The following is a 12,553-nucleotide window of genomic DNA, read 5'->3' on the forward strand; positions in this document are numbered from 1 at the left end:
AACAGTGCATATAGACCTCAAGTTAAAGTCACTGTGAAATCAAAATGGACTATTCTTTTATATATTTCGAATATTGCTGTATTTTTAATATAAATTATACATCTCTGCACATCATTATTTATTTGTTTATCTTTTTAATTTATGTGTTAAATCTCAGAATTGCCAAAAAACTTCCCTTGATCTTGCATCAACCTGTCACTCACATGACATCACACAATAGGAAAGAAAAGACTGTCGCAAATTCTGTTTCTCAAGTCAAATTTATTGTTCCATATATAAATATAAAACTACATGATTAGATCAACACAGCCAGATAACCTCATTGTGAAATCCACTATAAAGGGGCAGTGATGGCATTCCTTCCTTCCTTCTGAAAAATCACTGACAACCACGGATGGATTGGATCATTGGGGCCAGTTTCCCGGGGCCTCAAACTTCCAGGGGTTGTCAATCATCATCTGGCAGAAGGTCCCTGGTTGGTTAGTAAGATCTCAAATTATTTTGTTATACCCTTGCCAGATATTTTGTGAACTACAGGAACAATATCATCTTGGGAATTTAAATTTATATTGACCCATATAGGCTAGCTAGTAGCTACTGTGCTCTAACTCTTCTGAGCTGTAAAAATATTACACAATCGTAATACCAATATGTTGTGGAACATCCTCCTCCTCTCTGTTATCTTGGGGTCTTAAACGGGAATTGCATACAAATTGGTATAATTTTGAGCTTTACATTAATTCATTCATTCAATTGTGAGACAGCATTTTTCTATAAATATCTCCTATGAACTTGGCCTGAAAAATTCTGCCATTTTTGCATGGTAGTCTACTTCTTGAAGTGTCTGCAATGAATTAAAGACTATATACAATGTTTATATTTTTCTTCTCATGCAGGCGATTTCGGTAGAAGCATTTCTGCCTGCTTTATTTTCAGTTTCTACATTTTTTAGCATTAAATATGGTGCTTAATTTCTGTCGCTCTGTGCGCATGCGTGAGCATCGGAATGTGGCTGTACACTCTAAAAAAAAGGCTCGTAATCATAGGGGAACCTTTTTTAGTGCTATATAGCACCAATTTTGGTGCTTCAGTGGTTCTTCAGCGGTTCTTCAGAGGTGCTATATAGCACCTTAGTCAAAGAACCGGTGAAGAACCTCTGAAGAACCGCTGAAGAACCACTCAAGCACCAAAATTGGTGCTATATAGCACTAAAAAAGGTTCCCCTATGATTACGAGCCAAGAACCATTTTTGGTGCAATATAGAACCTTTTTTTTTTTAGAGTGTAGCGGTTCCTCTCGACTTTAATGGTTAGTCAGTTTTCTGTGTTTCGCCATAACTTTCATTCTTCATAAAGCAATATATGTATTTTGTTGTTGTTTTGGTGGTTGTCAGGCAGTATTAAACTGGCCTTCAGCCGTTCAGCGGGGAATGTTTGGGATAGCCGTGTCACGAGCAGATCACCAGAGGTGCGTTTCAGAAAGGAGGTTAAGTGAAAACTCTGAGTATGTTAACCCTGGAATGAGGGAAACTCTGGGTTTTCTGTTTCAGAATAGAAGGTATGTCAAACCAGAGGAAGCAGGGTAAGTCAAGCCAGTTTCTGAAAGAGAGGTAACTTTTATACTCAGAGTCAGTTACCATGGTAACTTAATCTGTGAACCTAAGCTGGGGGGTATTCCAAAGCAGGCTATGTGACATACCCGGGTATATTTAGGAGTAAGTAAGCGGATAACCTCAACTTTTGGTTCCAAAAACTGAGGTAACTTTCAGGGTATGTAAGTAGCCATAGCAACTCACTCTCTGAACATAACCTGCTCCGGAGCAGGGGGGTATTCCAGAAAGCAAGGTTAACTTACCGTCACATATACCTTGAACTCTTGGTTGATTAACCAAAACCTTGGGTATGCTGGTTCCAAAAACGAGTCCGGGAAACTCAGAGTATGTTCCCGGTTAACACACAAGACATTCTCAACAGAGCGAAAAATCGATGATTCACCATGGAAACACACACTGTAAAAAAAAATCAGGTCTCCAATTGAAAACTTTCTAGTGACTGATCACATTTAAATTTTTTAGTTGGCCAAATTGAATATTTGTGAATCAATTCTAATTCAATATACATAACCTACTTAGTGCACATCGCCACCTATTTGGTGGTTGTGCAATCAATTTTTCAATCTGTTCGTTTAATAAGTAATCTTTATTCACTAAGAATAAGGATTATATTGATTGTTTGATGCTAATTGAATGCAGATCCATGTGTGAGATGACAATAAAATAAATTATAAATATATTTGAATTGAATTACCATTTAAACATTACATTTAGAAATAATATATAATATTGTATATTATATAACTGTAGCTATATAATAAAATGTGGTTATATTAATAAAACTACATTAATTATATAAAACACATGAATACATCTTAAGCAAACTAACCCTGGATCTCCAGCTGCTCCAGAGCAGGTTATGTTCAGAGAGTGAGTTGTTATATGGCTACTTACATACCCTGAAAGCTACCTCCGTTTTTGGAACCGAAAGTTGAGGTTATCCGCTTGCTCACTCTTATACACACCCAGGTATGTCACATAACCTGCTTTCTGGAATACCCCCCAGGTTATGTTCCAGGGTCAGTTTGCTTAAGAGGTATTCAGATGTGTGTTACAGTATATGATTAATATAGTTATTAATATAACCAAATTTGTTTCATTTATATAATATACAAATGCTGAGTATTTCTGTCTTCCAAGTACAAGTGGGGTAAGAAAAATAATCCTAATGCAAACGGAAACAAGATATTTTTTTCTTACCCCATCTGGCAGATCATTTGCAAAATAAGAAACAATCACTTAAATTAGTTCCTTAAGAATCTTTACATATTTTGACTGGAAACAACAAGACAAAAATACAAAGTAAGAAAAGCATTCTTTGCAGTGCAGGTAGGCCTACATTCATTTATTGCACATAATATTTCATCAGGAGGACACCGTCAAAGTGATCTTGTACCATGGTAACTTACACTACACGGCTAACCTGCTCTGGAGCAGGTTTTATTCTGGGTTAGAGATCGAAAACCCAAACTGGGCCAATCAGCTGCAAGTAAAGATGCAATAAAGCCACACCCCCTGTATCTCTCGTTCCAAATTAAAGCTGTTTATAGTGGAAAAACTTTAGAGACAAAATTGCTCGTCTTTTGGTGCTAATTATTTATTATATTATAGTAATTATAATTACTTTTAATTCATATAATATATTCATATAATTATTATATTAATTGACAAGTAGCCTAATATTAATATAAATATAATACACGCATTCATAATTCTTTTAAACAACTTGTATTCATTTGAGCTCTTTGTGAACCTATAATTATTAGGCATATTTCTTTGATTCACATCATGCCTTGTAAACGCATTTAATTTCATGATAATTTTCAAAACGATCTCTCAATATTCAGAAGAGAAGTGAATTGAATCAAACGGACACTGTGATTGGCTGTTTGCCGCACGTGTCACATGCGCTTCAGAGTTAGGCCCTAGGCCGCTTTGACTGCCAGGAAGTAGTCCGCTGCGCACCAGTCGCTCGCGAGCACCCTTCTGAGACCTAAAATGACAAATGGGACACCCTACGGTCTCGTGGACTTAACGGACACACGCACGCAGCGGCCATTGTAAGTCCACAAGATCGAAAGTGCACATGAAGTGGGCCATTTGGGACAGGGCCATAATCACAAACTCTGGATTAAACCTGAGTTGACAGAGAAAGTTTATACCAAGCTTTGAGAGACCGGTGAACTTGATCTAAACCTGGTTGGATTTATCTGGATTTGTCAACTCTAAACCTACTCTGAAACGAAGAGTTGGTTCAGCTAGCTTCATGCAACAGGCCTCTGAGCTCCGTTGATTGTGGCTTTTTATAGTGGTGGTGCATGTGAGTCAGTCTACTCAGAGTTGATTGAACTAGCTCAATTCAGCTGTTCTGAAACCCAAAACTCAGAGTTTCCCATCTCAGGGTAAGTCAACTCAGAGTTCAAGTTTAAACTCAACGAGTTGGTTGAACCTCCTTATTGAAACAGGCCCCTGGTGTCTGCGTCACGGTGTAGTGGTCAGCTTGTCTGCAGGAGAAGTGTTGGACAAGAATAGAGGAATGCCGGACGCACACAGGGCAATGATTATATAGATTAGGTGAGGTAGAGGGCATTTAATAATGTCTTTTAGGAAGGGAATGTTTGACAAGCCATGGGCATCATTTGGCAAAATCAGCTTATTGTCAATCATTACACAAACATACACTACCCGCCTGACCAAAAAAGGTCGCTGTTTAAGAGTCTATGGACCTCTGAGTCCAGATACAAGATCTTGACCAAAAAGATGCACCTCTAGGAACACACCAAACCGACGCGACCAACTAGTTGCGACAAAAGCAGACTGCAGAGTTGGCTCACGTAGGCAGCGTCTGGGTCCAAAGTTGCCCTGACACACCAAGCAGACGCTCGACATTCCGACGGCCAAGTAGCACATCCGTTCTGCGCCTGCATAAAAGTAAATAGCTTTCCAGTACCAGTTGGTGGCAGTAGTCTGTTTTCGTTATTCAAAGCGGGAAGCCGGAAGAGCTACCCTGTATACCCTATATAAATAAAACGCACCTCATAATGGCCCTGTCCCAAATGGCACCCTAAACCCTCACGGTCTTACTCTGAGTCCGCACTTCCACGACGTAATGCCGCTTTGACTGCTGGGAAGAAGTCCGCTGCGTAACCCGCACCAGTGAGACCTAAAATGACAAATGGGACACCCTGCGGTCTCTTGGTCTTAACGGACACGCACACACAGCGGCCATTGTAAGTCCACAAGACTAAGAGTGCCATTTGGGACAGGGCCAATCTCGCTCACCACAGACGGTCACTTTTTTTTTTTTTCTCGTGCACTGGTTCGCTAGCAGAACAGCCAATCAGAACGATTGGATTGCCAGAGTGACCGACAAGCAGCGATGCCGATTCAACAAGTCGAATCGGCTGAAAAATAGCCGACGAGGACCAAGGACCTGTGGAACACACAGAGAAAACTTAGTTGACCGACGCACGAAAACTGCTCGACGGCCGACTGTCGGCTTGGTGTGTTCCAGGCACACACACACACACACACACACACACACACACACACACACACACACACACACACACACACACACACACACACACACACACACACACACACACACACACACACACACACACACACACACACACACACACACAAACAGCAACACTTTGTTATCTTTAGTTTTTCAAGATTGGTTTCTTTGCAGAGCAATTAAAAGGAGAACTCATTCCACTGAAACAAGCAACATATTTTCTTTGGTCTCACATATTTATAATTATTTCCGAAACACAATGATTGTCTTTTCTCTGAATAACGTAAAGGTAAGTTTTAACCTTTAGGTTGTTCATAGTTATTCATTACAGTTATACAAATTGTATTGACCAATTTGCATTTATAGTGTACAAAAGCTCAAGAGATCTGTATTTCTCATTATTTCCCTTTCTATCACTCTCCTTTCAAACAATTGGTCTCTTGGAATCTTTTGGATCACCTTAAATGTGAAACGATTGATTGATATTAAATTGCGACCTCAAGAGTTTATGTTGAAAATAGAAGACAGTTCTACTTTTCCTATAACATTCAGGTGGTTTATGAATCTTATTTATGCAAGGAAAAAAGGTCAAAACAGCACAAAAACTTGTTAAACATGTGCAATCTGTTTGCTGGGATTGCAGGTGGAAACCAGTCTTACCTGAATCTTGCAATGAGATCCAGAAGAAAGGTTTGTACCTTTTGTCTTCGATATTTTACATGCATGATCTTTCAACAGGTTCATGATTTTAACACAAGATGGTGCTCCTTTAAGGAAAAGCTCAGCAGTACATGTGTGCAGCAGAATGTACAGTAAATCAGTCCTCATGTTTAAACTTGAATGTACAATCATTTCTTTGAATGTTTTAAAAGGGTTTACCAGTTAAACTAGTTTTGATTCTCTTATGACCCCTGACTGTAAAACACCTTTTGTCTTTACTTCCTAGTTTTGCTTTTCAAGGGATACAGTTATAAATTGTTCACCTAAATGGAAAACTTATATCAGACATTTATGCCATATATCAAAATATACTAGCGTAAAAAAACAAAACAAAATTAAATTAAATTGAACGAGAATTGTTGTGAGACTTTGTTTGTTGGGCAATTTACTTTGTTAAAACACACACACACACACGTTTTAATGTTATATGGGCACTTTCCATAATGATTTGTATACTGTACAAACTGTATACTATCATCTAACCCTAAACTTATCCCTAAACATAACCAATAAGACAAGCTCTTATGAGAATGTCCCCATAAGATCAAACCTTTCTGGTATTACTATTCTTGTGGCGACATTTTGTCAATACCTGAACCACACTCTCTCACACACAGATCAATGCACTGACTACATGAAATGGATAATTCTGTCTAATTAACCATAAATTCTGCTGCACAAAGCAGACCGGATGCTAAGAAGATACTTTCATTTTTACATTGTACATATTATGGTACATTTGTGTAACTTGTTCTTTAAAGCTGCTGTCCGTAACTTTTTTTGTGTTCAAAATTTACAAAAGATTATATAATGAGAATGTTCAAAATGAATCCATTTTCCAAACCGTGTTTTTGTCTTACCCTGAATCATTATGGTACACTTATAAGAAGTGTTTATATTGGGACTATTTCAGGCCGGTCTGGTAGAAACCACTGCGGAGGAGCACAATCCCTGCGCGACTCGCCATAGACATAAATAGAGAGAAGTAGCTCCGGCTGCAATGTTCTTCCGCAAGACGCATGCAGTTCTGTTTATTAACTGCTGGAGCGCAAAAAGTTACGGACTTCAGCTTTAAAGGTGTCATGAACTGGCTTTTTAAATTTTTTATACTGTTGTCTGAGGTCAACGTACGACGTTCTTGTGGTTTTTACATTCAAAAACATCATAATGAATAAGTCATAGGCTATTTTCTACCCTGGTTTTGAGGCTCTCTCCTGGAACGCTCGGTTTTGATGGGTGTGCCACACTGAAGACTTGGAAGTAGATGCCCACGACTAGGATTGGATAAGATTTGCATATTTAATGAGCTTCGGCTCCCCTGTCAGTACGTGTGGGAATTGTTTTGAAAGCGTGTGGGAAAATGGCAACCGGAATGATTCGTCCCTCAGGGTTCGCAAAATATCTTTATCAAACAAACACAATGATTTATCTCTCATCCACCTGCAATTGATTGGAATATAATTTTTGTATTACTTGGCCAGCCTGATCGGTGGATATAACAGCGAACCGTACACACACACATGCGCCAAGCCTTACTGCAGAGTCAGACAAATCACTCAAATTAAGTCAAGAGAGTGAACGCACATCAAGAAAGGAATGTTATTTCACTATTTAAGATAGCTCGTCTGCAGGCTGGGCTTACGTTTTGGTAGCCTGTCTGGAAAACACATAGCCCCGGGATGCTGAGTTTTACAAGCCCTGGTCCATACAAGTCCGAGTCTGATCCTGAATCGCAATGAACCGCAACACCACAAATAAAGAATCATCCAGCCTGTGACAGCGAGCTAAGGTATGTTCAGTTAGACATGAACACATAATCAGAACGATCTGTGACAATGCAATACTATCACATATAAAAAGCATTTGTTGCTCCCGATGGCCAGTCCGGGCCTGGTGGGGCTACAGAATCAGGCGTTGGTCTTCTTCTGTTGAGGCGGTGTTTCCCACACGATGACATCAAGGTGTGGCATATTCTGACATCGATCGTTTGCTGGGCCTGGTGTCTATAAAAGTTTTCAGCTCTGAAACTTACAGGATATTTATTTATATATTCTTTTATATATCAAAAGCTCAAGGGAAAGTTGATTTCTCAATTCATCACCCCTTTAATGAATTAAAAGTTAGATGCGTCACTCAGAGCAACTGAAGAAAACATTTACAGGTAACAAATTGATCGTAGTGCTTCAACTGGCGATGAAACCGAGGAAACCAATGACATTTCAAATGTTGGTTCCAGGTTTGAATGTATTTTTTAATGAACTATTTCTTTAGAATGTTTGCATTCGATTGATTAAATTGGTTCATGAAGAAGATACGTCATATTCTCGCGCATGCGTCGTGGTGCTTCGTGAGTTAACGTCAGAAGCCCAGACGGAAGACAAGAACTTGTTGAATAAAGTCGTTATTTTTGAACCACTGTAGTAGGGGTGTAAGAAAATATTGTTACACGTGATTATCGCAATATTAAGCTTGACGATATTGATTCTCAAAAACACTGTATCGATATTTATATTTATTTACATCCAAAATTCGTGGCTTTGTGTTCGGTTTAAACCACAAACTGTATAAAACCCAACCGCTAGATGGCAGTGTTATCTCAGAATGTAACTGACGTGGAGCCGGAGAAGCGTTAAGGTGAGGGTGCGTGCATCGCTAGACAATACAGCTCCCAAGACGATAGAATTATTCCGCTCCCGCTGGATACAGAACAAGTGTGGACTCATTTTGGCTTCAGCTATAAAGAAGCCACTAAGGAAATCGACAAGAGTCCTTTTATTTGCAAAATAGGCCAAGTTAAAGTTCAATACTCGGGAAACGCATTGAATCTGAGAGCTCGCTTAACATCCCGACATCATCCGCGCTGCTGTTTCAACAGAATATGTACTGGATGTTTTGCCCCATATCCACAGTTCAGTACTTTAAATAGCTTTTAATAGATTAGGGATATAAATTATACTGTTTTACTTAAATAAAATAGTTTATTGCCAGGTTTTATGCATATGGTTGTGTTCTTTATTCTTTTAAAATAGATGAAATATAGCAATATATTACCTTTCTTACAATATCGCAATATATAACAATATATCGTATCGTAACCCCTGTATCGTGATACGTATTAGATCGCCAGATTCTTGGCAATACACAGCCCTAGTCTTTAGTAACAATGGGTCTTGAGAGAGGAAATGTCATTGCTGCAATGGAGGCCTTTCTGAGCCATCGAATTTCAACAAAAAGATGAACAACGATGAACAAGGGTCTTACGGGTGTCGAACGACATGAGTGTAAGTAATTAATGACAGAATTTTGGTTTTTGGGTGAACTAACCCTTTAAAGCTGAAGTCCGTAAGTTTTGCCTCTGTGTCGCCATCTCTGTTTGAAACCTGCAATTGCAGTTATTTGCGGAGTTATTATCTTTACGTGAGTTGTGCGTTGGCGCCGCTCCTCAGCGCATGAATCTAATGTGTTGAGCAGTATGTGCGGCTTTGCTGTCAGACATCGCACCGGCGTGGATACCGTACTTCAGAATCACAGGTTCTACGTCTTGGAGTATAACCTAAATACAAATTTTCACCGGAAAATGTCATCTGAACAAGTACGTACACGTCTGCCACTTTTGGGAACAAAACACTACGGTGAATAAATCTAACGATCGTTCATTTAACATCAAACCATGCAAATTATTATTATTGTTTTACTTTGTTCTCAAATTGTTAATGTTAACAACATCAGCATTATGTGACTGTGTATAGTGTTTATTAGCGTTACCTGTAGGCCTAGATTTCAATTTCTGTTCAGTGACAGTCTTCTGCTTTTGACTTGTCACTGAAGATGTAATTTGGGCCTTTACAATCCGCCGTCAAAATGATACATTTAATAATTCCCGCTGCTGTGAGAAAAGGCTCCGTTGAAGAACATGCAGTGTAGTTACACCTCACGTGCGTTAGGCGACTACTAGCCGGACTCTTTCTTTATGTATACAGACGTAATGACGCAAAGACATGCTTGAATTTCCCGCGGAAATCCACCATACCACTCTAATTATAACACATTATTACAAGATAACCGTTGTGAATGGGGCTAAGGTAAGGAGTTTGAACACTGGCTTGTTGTGTACTTGCTCAAAAATAGATTTTGGATAATTTTTAACCAAAAAAAGTTACAGACTGCATCTTTAATTTAGAAATGATACGTTGATAAGTTGATAATTAATACAATTATTAAACACATTATAAATACGCACATAAATCAAGAACAAAGCATTTACAGCTGTATTTATAAACTGCATACTAATGTCTAATGTCTTGCAATGCTTTATAAATGATGAATTGACTATTTGCTAACGCTTGATTGCGTGCAGTTATTATAAAGTGGTACCGAGGTGGTATTAATTTTACGAGCTGCCACGGACCAGATTATTTTTTTTTCTTATACATAAAACCATAGCTATTATTCAAAAGGGTGTCCTTTCTTTTCACATGACTTTATATATCATACAAATGTCCACAAATGAGCATGTTTAAATAGCCTACATCTAGCCTATTTAAGAAAAAAGAAACTAGAATTTTGGAGGAATATAATAAAAATGTATAAAAAGTGTGATATTGGAACAGTAACAGCATAATAATATGACAGGAAAATATTTTGGTCTGCTACACACTGAACCTCTTGTATGTTAAATGTAAGGAACTTAAACATGCACTTCTAAAGGAGGCTATCATCTGTAGAGCTCTGGGATTCCATTTTACATCCCTGCCCTTTTTTTTAAAAGGTCATGCAAAAGAGTGTCCTGCCCGTGTGGTGTTCTGAGGAATCCCAAATGTCATTTTTACCGTGAGGTTATTTTGCTTGATTCAGGTAAGGTCATTGAAAGACTTGCAGGTCATTGCTAGAACACTAGATGGAGCCCTTTACCTTCCAAACAAAACGATAGCATGGTCCTGAAAATCCTTATTTTATTGACTACTCAGATGCCATAACTTCTGTGATTTACTTTGCAATCTTAATAATTTAAACCTGATATATATATATTTTTTTATGTTTGCGCAAATTATTACTCTCACTTTCATTTCTGATGTCACGAACGCCGTGCCAATTAGCACTCAGCCTGATTCTAAACAGACTCATGTTATTGTGTTTTACTGATAACAGACAAGCTCACATGCTTTTATAAATAAACAATAAAAAATAAATTATTTTATGATCCATATAAAATGCTGTTTCAAGCCGCCTATTCTCTGATCTCAAAACATCCCAGTAATTGGTATATTTAAACTCTGGAGGTCCTAATTTAATATCAGTCGTTGCACATTTAAGGTGATTCAAAAGATTGCAAGAGACCATGAAATGAGTGTAATGGAAATGAAATAAATAGCCTAATAAGAAATACAGATTTTCTCTTGAGCTTTTGAAGAACACCATTAAGTAAGTTTATGGATGCTATATATATAATTTCATGATTATTGATGATGATTGTCCTGGCAAGAAACATTGCTTGGATTTCCTATTTCTTTTCTTCTTCTTTTTTTTGACTCGACGGCCACTAGGTGGAAACAACCCCTTGAATCTGACAGAAAGATGTCGGGATTGATAAAGTGACTTCAATTAACAGTGAGCAACAACTGTGCGCAAAGACAATATTACGCTTGTTTTTTGTTTACGATAAATTTTAGTTCTTACATATTCCGTTAACATAAAATAAAATGTCATTGCATTTATCTCGTTTTTCCCTAAATATGGTCAGTGATATTTGATAAATTATGCACTCCAAACTACAACGCAAAGCATAGACTATATTCAAGATTTAAGAATATATTTTATATTTGTGTTATATTGGATCAGTGAATAGCAAAATAGACTTTTACAACCCGCCCGTGCTGTTAAAACGGCTCGTGATGTTTTACAATTTGACATTGTCCCTTTCCGCGGAATACATGTAATAAAATAGGAATGATAGAGTAAAAAAATGGATTGGATTGTCATATAGGAACATTTGATGGAGAGCTACTAAACAATCGAAAGAGGCTGAAATACAGCATTAGAAAAAAAGTTTCTACTCAAAACAGGGCTTTTGACACGCCAGACATCGCAGAAATATGTATCACGCACAATATGAGACATGGGGATTCAAATCTTTATGTCCTTGTCTTGTGTGTAACACGTCGAGTTAGTTATGGTGTTGCAGATGCTGTGCTTTGGGGATTGACCCTTCAACCTCCTCTAAAATATAGAATAGAAAAGAATCTTGTATGTTTTAGTTTCGTCGTGTGACACAACATACATTTCTGAAGACACTGACTATTGACCTTCAACCTCCACTCGAATATAGAATAGAATAGAATGTTTTATTAGTGGTCAGGGGTCATGCTCCGTTTGATCTAGTTCAGGGCAGACGGGGATCGTGTCTTTCATGAACGCCGGGCTGCTTTACTGCCGCTTTCTTTTCTGTTTTGTCTTTGACTGAGACGTGTAGCTATAAGCAACATTTCCGTGCCCTCAAAAGAGTTTACAGACGGCATACGCAAGATAATACATTTCTACACAGACACGAGTGATAGGCTATGTGAAGATGCTTTAGCAAAATAATTACACACATAGTTATTATTATTATTATTATTATTTAATAATACTGATAATGATAACACGGCTATAATAATAATATGTGTCAAGTATGAAGGAATCTGAGGGGGAAACAAACTTCT

The sequence above is a fragment of the Gobio gobio genome, assembly GCF_949357685.1.
Source record: "Gobio gobio genome assembly, chromosome: 16".
NCBI lineage: Eukaryota > Metazoa > Chordata > Actinopteri > Cypriniformes > Gobionidae > Gobio > Gobio gobio.